At 32.8% G+C, this 17984-nt stretch overlaps 1 protein-coding gene across 3 annotated transcripts in view; it reads right to left on the bottom strand.

The window, feature by feature from the left end:
• B4 (imaginal disc development protein B4) overlaps window positions 1–17984 on the bottom strand; it is a 225792-nt gene that overhangs the window by 101285 nt on the left and 106523 nt on the right. For all 3 annotated transcript variants that reach the window (XR_011395541.1, XM_070107200.1, XM_070107201.1), the window contains one exon: window positions 6771–6928. The gene's annotated coding sequence lies outside the window, so the exon portion shown is untranslated. The remainder of the gene's footprint in view (window positions 1–6770; window positions 6929–17984) is intronic.

Below are 17984 nucleotides of genomic sequence, written 5' to 3'. Positions count from 1 at the left end.
AAGGTATAACAAATAATTATTTATAACATAAACGAATATTAGTGACGTAATACTATATCATTAAAAATTTCAATAACTAAAGCGAAAACATGTAACATAGTTTAAGCTCAAACTCTTCTCAAATTAATTATGCATATAATTTGTCAACTCAAGTTTTTAATACAAGGTAATTGAAAATTTCTCCATTCAGGTGTATGAGTTGTATTTGCAGGGGATTAGAAGTAAGTATGTATGCTTTTCGTGGTCTGCATTAAGCACGCACAGCCAGAAAACCATCAACCAAGCGCTGAGTACAACAAGCATAATTCATTCTTTGTGCGCGTATGTGTGTGCAGTGGTCAGTTGCATATGAGTAAAAAGCGAAATAAAATTCTCTCGTACAAGTTAACTTAGTTGAGTTTGAAGTTGGTGCGTGTGCAAGTTTTTAATATCTAAAATGTGTATTTTTATTTTACTCTCCAAGTGCCCAGCGGCTACTTCACTTTTATGAGTCGAGAGTTAGCAGAACAACTAAAATTTATAGCCAACATACATATCGACGTTAGTTGTGTTGGTGCTAGAGTTGCTCATGTTTTACAAAAATATAATAAGTCCATTGCAAGTAAAAGAGTTATAAAGTAGTGTGAAAATAAAAGCTTAGCAGATTTTGTTTTGTTTTTCAATTAAAATTCCTTCAATTTCTATCTCTTTCTTGTTGTTTTGTTGCATAAAGTACGGGTATAAAAGCTGGTAAAAAATGTCAATTTAAAAACAAAATTTTTCCTACAGGGTATTTACGCATATACACTATATATGCGAGCGTTTGGGTTATGTTGATTGTTCTGAAAACATCTGTAGTTGAGCAAATATACTTTCAGATTTGAATACATAATCTCACATGGAAAGTTGGTTTATTTGCTTTTATTGCATAACAAATCCATACGCTTAAGGTTAAGTACACAAATATTAACTAATTAAAGTTATGCATATGTAATGGTGCTTGCACTTGCGAAAATATTTATATGTATATATGATAAGGTGGAGCAAAAAAAAAATTTTTTTTACAAAATAAAAATTGTAACTCGAAACATTACTTTAAAAGTAAGTGAGCCGCCTCTAGATGTTAAATAATTTTTTTTTTCCAAAATTTTTTTTTTTTCCAAAAATTTTGTTGTTTTTTAAAACCAATTTTTTTTTTATATAATATACAAATTTGACACCCTCGAGCTAAGCAAAAAATATAAAAAAAATTTTCCTCCATAACTATTATTGCGGCTGTACCGAATAGGTTATGGAAATAGTTGAAGTGGTCGTTGGAAAGCAGGACATCATGAGATATTCTGCATATAAAGCGCCTCTGCTGGTGAATGGCATTAACATTCACTCAGATATATTTTTGCGAGTGAAACAGAACTATTACGTAATATTTCTTGGGGAACAAATCTTTGAGCGGTTCTATTAAAACTATTATATATTAAGAGGGACTATTTAAGGCCAAAAAAAAACGTTGAGTAGTTTTTCAAAAATAGTATTAATAGAAAGGACTTACTGTCGAAAGTTTACGCTAAAAATATAGTATAATATCCAAGACTTTCTTCTACTCCTTTTTCAGAAAATGTTTGACATTGAAAAAAGCTTTTGAAGGAAGATACAATTTTTCGTCTATACCAAACTTTATTTACCTACGCCATCTTCGTCCCTACTTTACTGTTATTTTATATATATCAAGCACATTTCTATATAAACCGCCTAAAAGCAGCTTACATAATTGTGCAGAGAATAAAATGACATTAGCACGTACGTTGCCAACTGTCATTATAATGTATTTAGAGAGAGAAAAAAGCAATATTATGCAATAATATTTAGTTGTATCACTGGGATTCAGCTAAATGCGCCTAAATGTATACTTTCATAGGGAATAAATTAGATTTACACAAACTGAAAATATTTTTATGCTAAAACCAACAAAAAAAAATTAATTACAGCGAATTTTTAAAAATGGCAATTTATAAAATCAATGTAAACAAGTATAAACATCACCTTCGACTGCAGCGAAGCTATAATGCCCTTCGCATTCTTTATACCAGCAATATGTAGAACTTAACGTTAAAACGTTTATTTATTACAACATCTTTTTAGGTACGTTGTTTGATATAAATAAACGACAAGTCGAATTAAGGTTACCTAATAAGGAAAAAAGATGTTATATAAAGAACTTTGTCATGGCTTTGATTGGTCAGTTTGTATGGCAGTTTGTATATATGCTGAGGATGTAGCATTTCCTTGAACGGTCATCCATGTCAGATTTCGTAAAGATATCTCGTCAAATAAAAAAGTTTTCGATACATGGACTTGAGTTTGATCGAACAGTTTGTACGGCAGCTATATCATATAGTTATCCAATATCGGCGGTTGCAACAAATGAGCAGTTATTTGGGGAGAAAAAAACGTGTGCAGTTTCAGATGTATATCACAAAAACTGAGGAACTGGTTCGTGTCACGCATATACTTTATTGGGTCCCTGACGCCAAAAGAAAATGGCTGTTATATACTTCATGGCACACTTGATATACCCGGTTCAGGGTAAATATATATGTTGATTTTAAGTTTTATTTCTCACTAGACACCATAATTTCAAGTTAATATTTTCTTAGGACCTCTGCACCAACGATACTTTCTCTTGTTTATTTAGTGAACAAACTTTTCGCAACTTAAAACCTCCTTTTCTCAAGCGCCTACCCCGTTTGACCACAGCAGCGCACACGCAAACACACAGAAATATTGATATTTCGAGAGTGGTTTATTCTACCACGTCCACCCAATGGTCATAAATATATGGCACTAAGCGTGCACTGGGAGCGATTATTTTTTCATGAAGCTGTCTGTCGACCTCAAAAACACATAAACGAGCTGAAAATTGGAAACTTTTAATGTTTGCAATGTTTAAGTTGAGTTGAGCTCAGTTTGGGTTTTCATTTCAGTATTTTGTTTGCTCTAATATTTTCGCCCGGTCCTCTTGGTAATGCTTAGCGAACTCGTAGAGTTTCTAAATAACCCAATATGCTGTCATGTTAACAAAACCATGCAATATTTATATACCATAGATTTTGGGTACTTGCTTGTGTGTGCGTCATTATTATTTGTAAACAAAAGTGCAAAATTTGCAAATAGTTAAACATGAAAAGCAAGTTGCTCGGTTGAGAAGTGCAAAATTTCATTTTTAAAAGTATTTGCCTACCATTAGATAGAACACACTTGAGTGTTTAGCATACTTTACGGCACTCAGATGTCATCTTAATGGTTGAAGCATGCTACCAACTGATCAACTGAGAGAGAGAGAGAGAGAGGGAAAGTTTCTGACAAGAATTTATTTGAATTTACTTACGAGTTACTTGAAATTGAATGAGTTGCGCTTTGTTGGGACGGAATTTATATAATTATTGATATTCTTTAAGGTAGTATAATTTTAGGAGCTTTTTAAATACAGGTTGCGAAGTAGTTCACCGAAAAATTTTGGAATAAAATGGCAGCTAAAATGAGGATAGTGATAGTGACGAGTCCATAGATATTTCATAAAAAAAATTTTTTGATGGCAGAGCGCGAAAAAATTGATAACTAGTAAAAGGGTCATAAGGATATTGTAAAGCACAGTTCGGCAATTTTTTGTGAGATGGTTGTACTCGCATAGTTTTGTATGAATCTGGACATAAGAAGGGGTTTGAGAATGTAATTTTATTGAATTCGAAATACGGATAAAGAGATCTAAGCAAACCAGGATGAAATCGGCATATAGGCGATTTGAAAGACAAACTCATAGAGGTAAATATAAAAATAGAAAAAGAGAAAGATATAGATATAGATATAGATATAGATATAGGTATAGATATAGATATAGACATAGATATAGATATAGATATAGATATAGATATAGATATAGATATAGATATAGATATAGATATAGATATAGATATAGATATAGATATAGATATAGATATAGATATAGATATAGATATAGATATAGATATAGATATAGATATAGATATAGATATAGATATAGATATAGATATAGATATAGATATAGATATAGATATAGATATAGATATAGATATAGATATAGATATAGATATAGATATAGATATAGATATAGATATAGATATAGATATAGATATAGATATAGATATATATATAGATTTAGATATAGATATAGATATAGATATAGATATAGATATAGATATATATATAGATATAGATATAGATTTAGATATAGATAGAGATAGAGATAGAGATAGAGATAAAGATAGAGATAGAGATAGAGAGAGAGAAAGAGACAGACACAGAGACAAAGACAGAAATAAATATAATAAGGTTCTAAAGATTGAAATCGTAGAAATATTGAGAAAGGATGAGCAAAGTAGAGACTGAAGTGCACTTGTCTTTACTAAAGGACTATAATTAGTAAGAAAATATAAGGCAACTTAATTGCTTTTGAAAAGCTACTGTACACTATTCACTCACTGAATGTGATCTGTTTGTAATTCCTTTGTGTCTATATTAAAATACCGATCCTTTCCCCACATCACTTTTTCATTCAACACACGGGAATATCATGCCGTTTAAAGCAATTTAATTCTTTCTAAAAAAAACTGCAAAACTTTGTGCCACCAAATCAAAAGTTTCTGATGAGTGTGGCATGCAAAATGCGGCATGTGGCATATGCAAAAGCACGCTGCTACATTTTTGCGCCCGCATACGTGCGTGTATGCTATGTGTTTATTATGCGTTTGTGGCATGTGGCAAAGATAATGGTTTAAATTAGTTGTACATGCTACAAAAGCCAATAAAGCGACAACAAAAACAACAACGCACAAAATATTAACTGAGCAAGTTGCAAAAGCAACAACTCGCTCTATTGAGAGCGATAAGTTGCCAGGCAGAAAAAGCAAAAAAAAAACGAAAAGAAACAAATTGTTGCGAAACTTCATACAACTTTGAAATAATTTTACAGTTGCACGCCTGGCAATATGCATTGCTAAAATTTTTATGTAAAACGAATCAGTGTGTGTGCCCACGATATGTAGTGGGAGTGAACGACTGTGTTCAGCTGGCAGTCCATTGCTGTCTTATGTAGTATATTTTCTTTTTGCATATACCGCCTAAAAGTAGATTATGCAATTGTAAAAATAATAACTGCAATTGCACACATACTTTCTTAACTGTCATTATATGAGATTTTGAGGCAAGAAAGAGATTATAATATGTTGTGTGAAGGTATATTTTGTGATCGAATCTGAGCGCCTATATGTATGCTACAAATTTTTGAAATGTGGTTGAAAACTGGTGGATTAAATGGTACTTTTTGAAAATTTTATAAATTAGACTAAAAAAATTGGTGATATACAATGTATTTAAATTCGATTTATTAAGGTTTTGCTTCTAAATGTATACCATAAAACTGGGAAGTTGACTTAAACCTAGATAAACATGTTATATATATTATATTTATAATTCTTTATAATGCTAGAAAAATTTTAGTTTAATGTGCTTATAATGAATTTTCTAAGACTTTGAGCCTAAATGTATACTTCATATATAAATCGGAAAGTTATTTGAAAACTGGCAAGAAATTTCATAAATTTTAGAGAATACTTTATTCAATCCTTATAAACCATACTCAGGCATTATTATATAAATTTTTTCAAGAAGTCTACTATTTTCTCTCTCGTTTCAGAAACTTACTTCGGTGAAACTATACTGCAATAGTAATGTTTAATAAACACTCTATTTGTGTTTTCTTTACACATTATTTTTATTTTTTTTTTGCTCTCGTTTTCGTATTTTTCAACTCTCTTTGTCGACAAAACGAAAATTAATTAATTTGATTTCCTGCTTGCTGCTATGGCTGCCGCATCGCAAATTCATATTTTATTGCGCAAATTGCGGCAAGCTCGTATTCAGTGCAACTTTATTGTTTACAAAATTTATTTACTATATATTTGCAAATCAAATGGCATACACCATACAATTATGTGGCATAACTCTCTTTCTAGTATGCCTATTTGATGGCTGTGTGAGAATAACTGAGTAAATGCAACAAAGGCTTCGTCAGCAACACTACTCACACAACCAAATAAAAGTCGCTTAGAAATTTATTATAGAAAAATATGAACAATGAAAACAGATTTTTTGTTTTGTAAGTGAAAAGTTGTGAAATTTGATTACCGTGCAAAGAATTTTAGTGCAAATGTTATTTAATTGAAATATAGAAGCCGTTTTGCATAAAACTCCATATAAGTTATTGAAATTTAATTAAAAAAAAATTTACATGAAAAATAGAAAATATATTTTTGTAGTGTTTTCATTTAGTCAGGCAATTTTTTGATAAAAATATATCGAAGCATAAAAACATGGCATCAATTTTACAGCACTCCTAATTAGGATTGCCATGGCAACAAGCATACCTTCAGGCGGATGTCCGGATTTTAGACAAGCGCTCATTATATTAGGGGAATAAACATAAAGCAAACAACATACGTTTTTATTTAGTCCTATACAATTGTATATACATTTTTCCGAGCGTGTATTTTTTGATGTGGTAGAGAGAGGAAGAGTACACTCACTTTTCGTTAGCGTCGGAAAATATGCAATACACGCTGTCCCTTAAAGAGTTCTACAAGTATAAAGGCAAATAATTTTTGCACTAACACATATATTTATGAATAGAACTATACATATACCTCTTCAAAGTTTTACATATATAAGTATTAAGCTACATTTAGTTTCTCGCAACTCACCATTGTGTTATTTCTATATCATCTCTTTTCTGGTTTGTGTTTGTGTTAGTTTTTGGATCCCCTTTTTGTTTATGTCGTTGCAATTGCTATTGTTTTTGTTTAGCACATGTATTTTGCTTCCAAATTATTTAGAACATTACACAATTGCACGCACGTGACTGCAAATAAAGATGAAATAAAATAGGGTAACTGTTAATAAAATCGTGAATGAGTAGGGTCGTTTGATATATGTGAGTACATAAAAGCGTGCTTGAAAATATATTACAGTTACAGCTAGTTTTATATAAATGCGTTACTGTATTTTGAAAATGGCAAATATTCGAATTTTAGAAAGCTTTTAAATTTTTGAGAATTTAAGCAATGCACTTGGGTGTAAACCAAAGCTTGATATGCGTGCTGATATCATCTATAGCAGAAAATGTTTCTAAAGGAACATATTTGGTAACAGAATATTACTAAGAGCTTCAGTTAGAGATTTCACCATATAAAAAGCTTTTAACTCAAGAGCTTATAATTTTTGTTTGACTATTTGAGATGTTACTATCGGCTGCCTTACGAACTGCTTCTGTCATACAACACCAAAGCGCTATTTAGTCCATATGCGTGAGTAACTGGTTTATAATAAAGCCTTCCTAAAATATACTATTTCCTTCCAAAGTAAACTTTTATAAGGAAAAAATTATCTTATTTAGAGAATAGGTTAGTTGCAGTTCCTTCAGTTCAGAAACCAACTATATGGTGCTGTTTTCGGCACACCACACAATCGGTGCCACAATCAAACGTTTGCATTATATTTATGACAATCTAGTTATCAGTCCTTGTCGTGATGATTTAAAAAGGCTAGATCTCTTGAAGGTATAGCGGGAAAAATTATTTTTTTACAAAAAATATTTAATGATTATTAATTCCAACAAGCCGACAGATAAAACTAAATATCATCAACAAGGTCTTGGAATTCGAACAAACTTTAAAATATAAGCACTTCATTGTAGTTGTCTTTTTAATCAATAGAGAATACACACTAGGAAGTATTGTTTGCAAATGCAAGGGTCTTAAAAAGAAGTTTTGAGTTTCCTCCACACTACGTTATGGAGTGATCTTTTAGCGGCGATGGTCTAAATCTGCACTTATCCAACGGACTAAATGTGTCTTTATGAAATCAAAACCAACTTCGGTCATAATTTATTCAAATAGTCAATGCACCATACGTGCTGGATGAAATTTCGTGGCTTATTAACTGATTTCGAAATTAAACTATAGAGTGAAACTGCAAAAACAAAAATGAAAATTCTAAATATATATCCTAGGAAAGAGGAGCAGGATGCGCTTTTCAGGAAACGCTGTTTTTAAGAATTTTGAAGAATTTTTCATGGAAAGGGCTCAACCGATCGACTTGAAACTTTCATATGATTTTCTTAAATCTGTCAGCAAATGATGGGGAAAAATAAAATTTTTAATAATAATTTCGATTTTTTATGCCACTCTGAAACGTAAATTTTTTCACAATTAACCGGGTTCTTTTTGAGAAACCGCAATTTTTCAAATAATCAAAATGTTGACTAGTTCTTCGATCATTTTCAGAACTCATCTATTGTAATGATACTTTTTTTTTGGGAATTTTCGATTTGCGATAACTTTACGCAGAAAAATCTTGAAATAAATTAGCGATTGTTAATGTATACTAAATCTTGTTAATATGTATAATGTTTATTTATTTATTAAACAAAATATCTTCTCAAGAAAAAATCTTCAAAGAAACGTGGTTTCTCAGACTTGGAATATATATATATATATATATATGTACTTGCTGAGGAGAGCCCAAAAGTGTTTAAAGAAACGATTCGTAATGCCAAAAAACGCAGAATTGGAAATAATGAATCGTTGATTTATTCAACGGACGATAAAAGGTATAGTCTGCCATAGAAACATTAAGGGGAACTAAATTTGCTTTAACTTAGAACTTCCAAAAAATGATTGCTTAATGCAAATTGATTTCAGCTTAGAAAAAAAATTTTTAAAATATTTTTTTTTATCCTATACAACACACAGTAAGAAGAAAGAGAGAGAGAATACATCTCATATATTTAAGTTACCGGCGAGTTTCTTAAACTTTGGCCTAATATTGGACCTGCAAAAACAAACTACTGCATGTTGCCACACCAGTTTTACCTTACAGCACATAATCTCAATAAGAAAAGTGAACCTGGTAGCCACACTTCTTCATAATATTTATGTGTTATGTGAAACCTAAGAGTTTTCCCCGTATTAAATAAATAAAACGTGAACTGCGGCGCACATGTTTACAGAGCATCTACTCAGTCATAAATTTGCGCATACCATCGACTGCTGTGTGACCCCAAACGTGAGTGCCACAAAGGTAGCAAAAGAATTTTAAAGGGGACGCACTTACTTGCATGCTTACAGTTGTACATACACGCATGTATACCTACACATGCATGTATATATATATATATATACATATATATATGTATATACATTATATAATATACTAAATGGTGTGCATTCACATGAACACACATAATTTAAAGTAGAAACGCTTTATGCGCTGACGCATTGCTAGCACGCTGTTGCCAGGCAAGCTTCTTCACCGCTGTTGTTGTTATTCCTGTTGTTTGCCATTCTTTTCTTCTCCCCCTATAGCTTTTTTCCGTATGAGCTTTTTTGCTGCCTTTTGCACGCAGTCTCTATTTCATCTCCCTTTAGCCGAGCGAAGTTTGCATCACTCAAAGTTGTCGCACACACACACACACACATATATTAAACCCAAATGAATATCCGGCTTATCGCGATTGCGTGCAACGTGCGTTGATTTCCCACCGCTATTTGTGTTTATATGTTTATATGTTATTGTTGTTGCTATTCCGTGTTTTTTTTTCATTTTGTTGCCTGTTCGCTTTTTGTAGCTGCTGCTGCCGCTGAAATGGGGGTCAACAGCTTTGCTATTGTGCAAGATGAAAGAAAAGTGTGCTGCCGTCATCAGCGCTGAAGTAAAACTTTTTAAACCACATGCGGCCAACTCGTACACATTGTTTTTTTTGTGTGTATTGTAATGTGAATGACTCTAGGGGTTGTTGCTTATGCCTTGCTGGCTTGTTGTTGTGTGTTGTTGGGTGGGTTGCGATATTGTCAGCTTGATTAGTCGCCTGCTTTATGCCCTTATTCTGTTACTTTTATTATTATTTTTAACACTTAGGCGTTCAATTACGTCGAAAAGGGCTTTTTTCCTCTCGGCATTGCTAAGCCGGTAGCTGTCAGTTAACTCCATGTGTGCAGTTGCCAAGCGCAAATGCGGCGTAAAAGCGTTCAGCCAACAAAATTTGATATCTCGTAAATATAAAATGGCATGTGAATGCAGTAGCGCTTTTTTGAGCTTATGACACCCATCAATTTTCAAATGATTATAGTATTAACAAAGAGTATGTTTCTTCTATGTGTAGATGTTTCCAACTCGTCTTCCTTCCATACAGCTTTTTAGCTGGCGTCCGGTGAGATTATCAGCCTTACAGCATGAACACCAATGGAGCATGGTATGTTAGAACTCCTACAACTAGGGTGGGGCTAGTCTTACTGAGAGCTCACTGGAACTCTTACGATTGATCTTGGGCCAAAAAGATTTTGTGACAGCGGATGAACCGATGGTAGCCCAGCGCTAGTCAAGCTCCCGTGAAGATCAGCTATTCAGTAGTAGAACATATGAGGAGAGGCCCAACTGGTTCCCATTCTACTGATATCGGTGCTAAAGTACCTTTCCTTGTGGGCTCAGCTCGTGAAATTTACAGGTATCTGCGATTCCGCTGTAGCCTGGATACCATGCTAGTCACAGAGTGACACGTTGCCCTATTGATCACGAGGTAAGGCACCTCAACTCCAACGGCTTCTACCCACCCAAAATTCTCTTGAAGGCATGTGAAAAAGTCGCCAGAGTTTGGTTTGGCTAATTCATGATTCGAAAGATCCGGTATGAATGTTCAGCCACGTGTTCATATAGAAACTGAGATTCTCTAACTCTGATAGCAACTTTCAGGGATATACATCTTCCAGCTATATCTATGGCCACGATATGCAGAAGGGCATTAAGTGCCGTGTTTGGAGTGTTTCTCAGTGCGCCATACATGCTCATGAGCGCTGCTCGTTGAGCTTCCTTGCAAGTGTGATCCACAAAACCGCCATAAGGCATAATGGGCTTCAACGTTGTGTCGTAGAGGCACAGTACCACGCCACACCATTTGTCAATGACTCCTCAGCAGCAAGCAATCAAGGCCTCATTTGTTCTCCCCTCAATTTTAGGTTTTCAGGTTCTATCTAGAATCCTTCATACTAGAAAAAATGATTTTTTACCGTAGATAAAGGAAAAAACTTTATTTTTCGAAGTTTTTTACATGAGTCAATCAACAAAGCTTCCAAAAATGTCTTTTCCAGAAAAAAGTTTCCTTTATAATCAGCTTTTTTGGCCTAAATAAACACAGAAATCATTATTTAAGTACATTGCACTCAGCGTCAACCGTTAAAGCTTTAATTTAATTTTAATGAAAATATGCTGATACCAGCTTTTTTGAAAGAAGTTTGTTTCTCAAAGATTTTTCTTCATCTCGTCTAAAGATTGAGTTAAAAATAATTTAATATTTGTAGTTACAGGCTTTTGGTATTGCCATAAAAGCTTAATTTAATATTTACTTAATCAGTTTATTTGGAAGATGTCTGTAGCTTCCTCAGCTAAATAATTTAAAATGCAAGTACATTTTGAATGCCTTAACTTATATTGAAGTTATCTAGAACCTAAGGCAAATTTTTCTAAATTCTCTGACCGCACAAATCTATTTAAGGAATGTTGCTGTTGTATATCTTTTATCGCTTTGTACTCTCCGTTTCTTTACTTAAAACTTATTTATCCAGTTGCAAGTCAGAAAAAAACGCGTTTTTTAGCTAATTAATTTTTTGGAGAGGTATTTTATAAAACAAAAATTAAAATAATGTACATTTACAGAATTTAACGTACTTTAATCACTGGTGATTTAATTATCGGTAATTCAATTTGAAAAATGTTTGCCTTGTTTCCGCAGCCGAAGATCACCAGAACAAGTTGGCTGGCGGTGAGGAAGATTTTTCTGCCAAAAATTATTTCAAACCCAAAAACAAAAAGAAATTACTACAATATAAGGTGAATACAGGTAATGAACGAAGGACTAGTCCAATTCTTAATTTTCGACAATAGGCGCTTTTCTAAAGAGAAAGTTTTATTTATGAAAAACTTACACAAGTACAAAGTGGCTTAAAAATTCGAAATTATTATCGAAAATCTTATGTAAATTATGTAAAAGTCTTGAATCGATCGGGCAAGCCACTTAGCAAAGACCGACGAAGATCCGACTTTGGAAACAGTATTTCCAAAAAAACAAACAGCGCGTTTTAAGTTTTGTGAACCGATATAACTCCGAATTTACCGTAAAACTTCAAATTTGCCGGGCGTATTTTCAAATATATATGCCCATTCGATATACAAAACAATTTTTGAAATTCACAACCGTGGACTTACCAGCAATCAATGAGTCTCAAAGAAATAATAAATATAAGAATTAGGATGTTATTTTAATATGCCATATTTTTGTGCTTTTGTACCTTAATATTATTTTCAGACCAAGTTTTTGTAAGCACAATTGATATTCCAAAGCGTCAAATCGAAACCTAAGTCCAAGACCGAAATCACCTCACAAGGTAATAATTTCAATACTTTTGTTCCGCAACAATTTTCATCCATCACAGTCGCTTTCGCCTTTGAAAGCACTTTTTACTGTTACTCCCACAAAGCAGACTCTCAAACGAGAGCACTTCATTTCACGCAGTAGCCGGTTCGTACAGTATATAAACCAGCTGAGAACTTAAGACGCGAACGAAATGCGTAACAAATTATTAATTAATTAAGACACAAAATTTTAATTCTAATTTTGTTTACCCTCATTTTCATTATCTCACAGCAGCGTAACAACGCGCCCTCTCGCTGACATAACAGGTGAACTTAAGAAATACGTAATTGCCTTTAGCCGCAAAGCAATATAAAGTGCGCCGCACACCGCTCGCGACAGCCACAACAAATTCGCCGCGTCGCTCTTCACACACATTGTGCGACCGCGTTCAGGTGCATGCAACCGACTGACACTTTGGCCCATCGAATATCATTATTTCTATTGTAATAAGAAGCAGCGCTTGCTTGTACCCCATTTTAATATGATTATACAACAACAAGGCACAAAAGTGAATTGCGCAATCGACCCACCCGAGTGTTGGTGGCAGTAGTAAGTTAGTCAGTGGGTAAAACTGTATTTCATTTTATTTGTACGAGTGTTTTCTCTTCATTATTTCATTTTATTTGTACGATGGTTTTCTCTTCATTATTTCATTTTATTTGTACGAGGATTTTCTCTTCGTTTGAGCCGAAATAGTAGTAAATTTTCCCAGCGCCTGGAGGCAATTGTTAAATGGTGACTTTGAAATTTTGTAAAGAAAGTGCAGTGGCATCTTCTGGATTTGGCAGCTTGCCCAAACGAGCGAAATGCGACGCCGGTGGCTGTGGCTACACACACACACTCAAACACACGTATACAAAATGCCGTCAGAGTCGCTCGTTGTTTGCTCAGAAACTTTGCAGACACATACTTTATTGCCAGCATTTCTTATTAATGCGTTGTTGTAGTTGTTCTATAGCCACAGCCAAAGATATGAGTTGTGACAGTGGCGATTCTGAAAGCCATTGTAGGCGCACAAAAATAAATAAATGTCATTTATATTGCTTGCATGCAATTATTTTCACAAAAGCACTGCAAAAGCCACAGTAAGCGGGGGACATTCTCAAAGAGAATGAAAAATTACATAATAATTGATATTTTTCAGTGGAGTCGGCTCCAATAAATAATTGAATGCGCTTATTATAATGCAGCTGTGTGTATGTGTGTGAGTGTGCGTTTGCACAGCAACTGCCACGTCTTAACTATGCTTACGTTTGCATAACTTGGGAAAAAATAATTAAAAAAAAAAAAATGTCCTCTCTTCTTCAACGTATATGTAATTATTTTAAGTAAGCGCTGCTGTGCATGTACGCATATGGCAGCAACGTCATTATTTGCCGTCTTGTTGTCTGCTACGTAACTTTGCGGCTACCGGCATGTACCATAGGTAAGTCACTCACAGCCACACGCACACATGCAGTTATATATTGCCATGAGACCACCATATTTCTGCAGGCATCTCCAGAACGCTTCGCTGACTAGCGGTGCCAGTGGCAGTGTGGTATGCTTTCTGTGCGAAATTCTCTGGAATCTACATACGTAACATTTTATGCTTGCGTTCACTTTCGCATGCAAATTTATATAAGTAATTGAGGTGGTCCCTGCAGGAAAAGTCTGGCTTGGAAGGGTACAGTGTCAAAATGTTTATCAGAAGAAGAGTGCTTTTCCTCCATTCACTGTTAGCCGAATTTGAGTTCCAACAGTACTATATATTATAGATTCATGATAAATGCGTCTTCGCTGAATTTGCTATTTTGCTGACGTCACATTAGCGGATATGCTTTGAAGGCTACCGATCACTCATCTACTTGAACTTACTCGTTGAACATTGGTGCCGAATTGGAGCGTAAATTGGTAAATGACGAACTCTGTCTTGTCTAAATGAAAACTGGACTTATCTCAGAATAACCCGGAATTTTTTTTTATTTATGTTTATATTTCTATGAAGCAAACTTTTTATCAAAAATCAAAGTTTTGACAAGTACTTCAGTCATCAGCTGTATGCAGCTATAGTAACAATACATTTTTTTCCGACTTTATATTTTGACATAACTTTAAGCAGAAAATACAGCGTTTTTAGGAGGTTCTGCTGGAGACTGATTGCGAGGTCAAGGGAATTGAAAATTTTTCAAAATTATTCGCTGATTACTAAATTTTGTAAAAGTACATTATTTTTGTTTATTTATAAAAAAAAAATCTATTCTAAACAGTTCATAAAAACGCATTTTTTATAATTTGCAAGCGGATATAACCTCTAATGGAAGATATTTGAACCTTTTTCATAATTCGCAATAGATAACTATGAACTAAAAAAATTTAAAACCATTGATGTACAAGTTCACATATTATCCTATACGGCTTGTACTCTTCCAGATAGAGTCGACATTTCGTGGAGAAGGCAGATGAATTTGAATCTTATGAGATTGTAACCGGTCATAGACGATATAGATAGATCATAATGAGTTTTTAACGCTAACGACCAGAAGTATTTTCAGCTGAGCTTTGGAAAAATATTAGAATCACATGAGTGCTAAATTTCCTAGAGGCCACACTTAGCCATATATGGTGCGCTATACGAGTATAAGCATGGATGGCATGCAAACGTTGGCATAAGAAAAAAATATTGCAGTCGCATTGAATTACACGTGCCCATATTACTGGCCAGGCGACTTAAATTATACAAGCTTCGGTACAAACATACTCTTATGTAGTCGTAAGAGCGTTCATATGACTACATGAGCATTGTTTTATTACTCTGTGGTTTGTTGTTGTTGCTATCGTTGTTGTTATGTGTGTTTCATATGAATTGGCGCATTGTTGGGTTAAATGCGGGTCACAGCAACATTTTTCACATCAGACCCGACACTGAACGCGCGCGATCAGATTACAAGCGCTTGGCTATGCACTCGCAATTTTCATTTCATTTTATTCTTTGCAATTTGAAGAATAATGCAAACTTTAATATATACATATGTACATAATAAATGTTAAGGATTACGTAATTCAGAGTTTTTATATTTTTAAATTGTTTCTGAAATTAATATATATAACTCAATATAAAAGAACAGCACTCAAATTTCGAATTTATAAAATTTAATTGAATATAAATTGTTGTATTTACATAGAAAATTTTGACTAAAATTTTAGAACTTCTTTTGAACTTTGTTTGTAGTCTACAAAAGCTATTTACTTTTTGTGCCTTTATTGCAAAAAATCACAGAAAAATATCAAGTTCTTACTTCAAATCATGTGGAAACCACGTAAAATCATTTTTTAGTAAAAAAAAAATTTTTTTTGTTTTTCAAAAAAAAATTTTGTTCATAACCACTTGCTAGTTTTAGAAAATCGTTACAAAAAAGTTTAACTCTTGTTGCAACCCTGTCTCATTTAACTTTTCATAAAATCATATTTTAGTAAAAAAAATATTTGAGCTCTTAACCACTTGATATATTTAGGAAATAGTAATATAAAAATTTTATACGGGTGGAAACCCTGTCCCATTGAATTTTTGAATTTATAATGTTTAATTCAAAATTTTCAGCATTATCAATAATTTTGACAAACATTTTAAAACTCCTTTTCAATTGATTAGACTTCACATAAATATTTAATTTGTATACTTCAAAAAATGTGGCAACACCACAAAAACATATTTTAGTAAAAATAAAGATTTCAGTTCATAACCACTTCATATTTTAAAAAAATTTTTGTATAGAAATTTAATACGGCTGGCAACACTGTTTTTCCAACTTTTGAATTTATAATATTAAATTCAAAATATTCAACCTTATAAACAGCTTTGATAAAAAATTAATAAAAAAAATTCCATTTCAATCATTAGACAACACAGAAGTATTTAATTTGTATACTTCAAATAATGTGGCAACATCGTAAAATCATATTTTAGTCAATAAAGAGCATTTAGTTTAAAACCATTTTAGGTTTTTAGAAAATATTTATATGTATAATATATTAAATAAAAATGTTATCTAGTTGGCAACGCTGTAACATTTCATACTTATTTAAAGCCTGAGAAAGATTTAAAGTTTTATAACTACGCTAAATGCAAAGTTTACTTCTTCATATCACAAATATATTTTGTTTGAAGTCACGTGGCAACTCTATCAACCCAAAATTTGTGATAAAACTTACTTGAATGTTCATGTAGCTACGGTTCATATAATTTTCATTTTACAACAAGTTTTTAATGGCACAGAAACATGTGGCAACCATTTGTAAGTTTTTTAAACGTTTTGTGCTCTAAAAGTAAGCCTTATAATTATAATGCTTATTGTGGTGTGTTTTCAAAAACTAGGTATTACTTTGCTTATTTAAAATTTAATAAGCTGTACATTGTGCTGAGACTACAAAGATTTCATACTCTTCCCTCTGCCAATGTGATTCGTCAAAATATAGTAAAATTATATAATTTTCTTAAGTTACTATTTTCTATAAAGTTTTGAAGTTGAAAATATCAGTTTCATAGAGAGAACGAATGCTTTTTACTTTCAAAAAGCGTCTTTTGAATCTTTTTTAAAAAGAGTCTTTCCTAACTGCTTAGGTCTTCCTTTTGTTTTGAATCCGCTCTCTTCATCTCTCGCTATTAAACTTTTTAATGACCTTCAAAGAGGAAAGATAATTGCTATACATTTACCTTTGGCTGAATTTTCCACACACCCAATAATATCGCAGTCTATGTAAGTATGTCTCGCGATTTAGTCGAAATAATATATTTATCTTTATATTACGTACCTTTAAGTAGAAATAGATATATATATATATATAGACCCACGCATATGCGATATATCATAAAAAATGTCACATATGTGATAATTCAGCAACTGTCAATTTTATTGAACATATTTTCGGTTTATTCGCCTAATGGGTGTCACAGCTTTTTATGCGAATATATTTTTTTTATTATTTGTGCGCTGTTGTGTTATATATGGTATGAACAAACAAAATTTTTTTTGTTTTAAATTTCAACTTTAAGTGCAAGTCAGCCAACTGTCAACGGCGAGCATTGTGTTTGTCATAATTTCATTATACGTCATGGCACACAAGTATGTAACATATGCGTACAAATTTATGATTTATAGATATATATATATGTATATACATACAACGTATTTTTGAGAACAAAATCAGCCGTTTTGCTTGGCTTACTTTCAAGAGGAAAAAAAAGTATTTCAAAAGCAGCAGCTTGTAATTTTATTAGTGACAAGAAATTAAAGAAGAAGCATCGCAGACATAAAATTGCAGCTGATTGATATTGATATATGTATATTTCTTACGCGCATGCCATTAAATATAATTGGAAAGGTATAAATGTAAGTGAAGTGACTTAAGGTTAAGTATTTAAAATTTTCCACAGACTTTTCAAGATTTAAAAATTTAAAGCAAAGCAAAATTG

Source organism: Bactrocera oleae, chromosome 3, assembly GCF_042242935.1.
Source record: "Bactrocera oleae isolate idBacOlea1 chromosome 3, idBacOlea1, whole genome shotgun sequence".
Lineage (NCBI taxonomy): Eukaryota > Metazoa > Arthropoda > Insecta > Diptera > Tephritidae > Bactrocera > Bactrocera oleae.
Note: the sequence above shows the minus strand (reverse complement) of the source record. Positions and strands in the feature narration are given on the sequence as shown.